The sequence below is a fragment of the Aplysia californica genome, unplaced genomic scaffold (genome assembly GCF_000002075.1).
Source record: "Aplysia californica isolate F4 #8 unplaced genomic scaffold, AplCal3.0 scaffold00416, whole genome shotgun sequence".
Classification (NCBI taxonomy): domain Eukaryota; kingdom Metazoa; phylum Mollusca; class Gastropoda; order Aplysiida; family Aplysiidae; genus Aplysia; species Aplysia californica.
The window spans coordinates 571,219-573,951 of record NW_004797686.1 but is presented as its reverse complement, the minus strand read 5'-3'; the positions used below and the strand labels follow the sequence as shown (position 1 = coordinate 573,951).

Here is a 2,733-nt window from a genome sequence, read left to right as displayed (position 1 = left end):
AGGGAGGGAGGGAGGGAGGGAGGGAGGGAAGGAAGGAGGGAGGAAGCGAGGGAGGGACAGACACATTCAACGATGGTAGATAGGTGAAAACGTTTAGCAGTTTTATTCTTGACATCCTATATTCCTTGACAAGCAATGGATAAACTTTTAAAAATATTATTCGGAAGTCTGAATGCTGCTTAAGGATTAGAAAGAAGGACATCTCGTAAACCAAAGCAACTGCAGTAACTACACTGTTCTCTCAACACTAGGTAAGGTCTTCAACAGAATCATTGTGGAGAGAATCAAGACTGCAACGGATCCAAGACAAAGGGATGAACAGGCTCGTTTTCGGAAAAATCGCTAAACCACTGACCAGATTTCCACACGGAGGATCATTGTGGAATAGTCACTGAAGTGGAACTCCCAGCTGATCGTCCGCTTCTTTTACTATAAGAAGGCTTTGGCAGTATAGACCGAGAAACGCTATGGAAGATACTGAGACATCATGGAATCCCACAGAAGTTGGTGAACCTCATAAAGAGCATGTCTGAAGGGACAAGTTGCAGGATTGTACATGATGGCCAGCTCACTGACTGCTTTGGCATCAAGACGGATGTGAGACAGAGATGTTTACTATCCCCTTTTTTCTTCCTAGTGGCCATCGATTCACTGATGAAAGAAACCGCCAGATGACACAGACACGGTATACAGTGGACATCATAGATACAGTTGGACGATCTGGAATTTGCGGACGACTTGGCGCTTCTGTTGCACACCCAAGAACATATACAAGCGAAGAGTTCAGTTTTACACAGCCTATTAGAGTCTGTTGGATTGAGGATTCACCACGGAAAGTCAAAGGTCCTAAGGACAGATGCACAACGAAGGAGCAGGTCACAATAGAATTAAATGCACTAGACCACGTTGAACCCGTTTGCTATCTTGGGGGTATGCTTGACAGAGAGGGAGAAACAGGTGCTAAAATAAAGTCCCGCATTGGATAAGCACAGGTTGCTTTCATATCTTTGAATAGGATTTGAAAGACCACGGATATCTTACTTAGATCAGATGTGAAGTGGATCCTGTTGTATGAATGTGAGATATGGAACGCATCTCAAACTTGTATAAAGAGTATCCAGGCTATCTTGAACAAGAGTCTAAGAAAGTTACTTAGGATCAGATGAACAGACAGAGTCACCAATGAGGAAGTGTTAAGAAAACCCCCCAGATCCCAGTCAGAGATGAAGTAGGAAGAAGGCGGTGTTGTTGGATTGGACATACTCTCAGGAAATCAGGAAGCTGCATAATAAAGAAAGTGTTGGATTGGAATCCACGGGGCAAAAGAGCAAGGGGAAGACCACGAGGAACCCGGAGAAGAATAACAGAAATTGATGTACACAAAAAATGGGAAGACATGGAATAACATCAAGAGGCTTGCCCAGGATAGAGGAAGGTGGAACGTATTTGTGCGTGACCTATACTCCGATGCAGGGTGAAAAAGGCAATGCTGATGATGATGAGGATGATGATGATGAATGCTGCTTGTGATTATAACTAATTCTAATTGTGGAGGATTCACGCCTCAATCTACACATCTAGGGCGCACGTGGTTCCACCTTGTCTACAAGGGGCAACCTGAATAACAAGGATACAATGCCCCAGCAGGCAAATAAAAACACTTTAAAACACCTTCCCCATATAGAAAGCAAATCCACGTTTTTTTACCAAGGAGAAATAATTAATATAACACTTTACTTGGCCAGCTCGGGGATTTCATAAGCTGTTTCTATTTTGTCCTTTCCGGCAGCGACAGCGGCTGAGAGAAGGAGTCGGGGTTTGCCAGAAGTAGCCGCTTCTTTAGCGAAAGCGTCAGCCAGTTCCTGGGAGGCAAGAAAAATATACATGGATGCCAATGGGTCAAATGAACTGAAAAACAGCAGGAAAAAAATGGAATTAAAGCACTTGACCTAGATTATTCCGTTCTCGAGAAAGCTAGCGTTCGTAGGTCACCCGGCTCGTATGAGCTAAAATGTATGCCGGGCATAGACTCTAGCCTCTGTGTAATTTTTTTTTTAAAGGTAGTCTTGTCTAGACCTATACTTATGTCTCTATAGATCTACAAACCAGAAACAATCTTGAAAATGCAAATAAAGAAATAAATCGCCTGTGCCTGTGCTGTCTGTAAAATATAGGTTAGATCTAGATTTTACACCATGCAAAAACGTCGCACGTTAGCCTGGCCTGGAAGTGATCTTATTTTTGTGGACGCGTAGACTTAATGGACTTTTACAAGTACAGGGTCGTAATCAACACTATGTCGGATTCTGCCACCATATACCCCCCCCTACCGTTTACCATCCAGGCTTATTCGCTTGTGGGGTCGGGGGGGGGGATAACTCACTGTAAGATGTTCGTCTCACATTACTGTTGATTTTTACGTACATGGCCGTAATATCATCACAGAACATAGATTCATCCCTTGCGAGACTGGCAGCCAGACGCCATTTTTTAAAGTTACTCTAGGTTCCCAGTTAGACTGAATACACATCTTGGTTTATTCTGTCTCATTCACCACTTAATTTGGATTTAAGACTGAGCATTGCCTGATGGGCCTACTCATTTCGATTTTGGAGCCGTCAAAGGGTCATTAACGTGCTAAACGTCTACATTGTGTCCTCCGAATCGTACTCCAGACCTCTGTGTTTTTGGGTGAACATCGTACCTGTTGAGCTACTCATCCCCTCCCCCCCC

The 2,733-nt window shown here is 43.8% G+C and overlaps 1 protein-coding gene across 1 annotated transcript in view; it reads right to left on the bottom strand.

The window, feature by feature from the left end:
• The window catches only part of LOC101847128 (acidic mammalian chitinase-like), a 22,276-nt gene that overhangs the window by 10,218 nt on the left and 9,325 nt on the right, over positions 1 to 2,733 (bottom strand). The window lies entirely within an intron of this gene.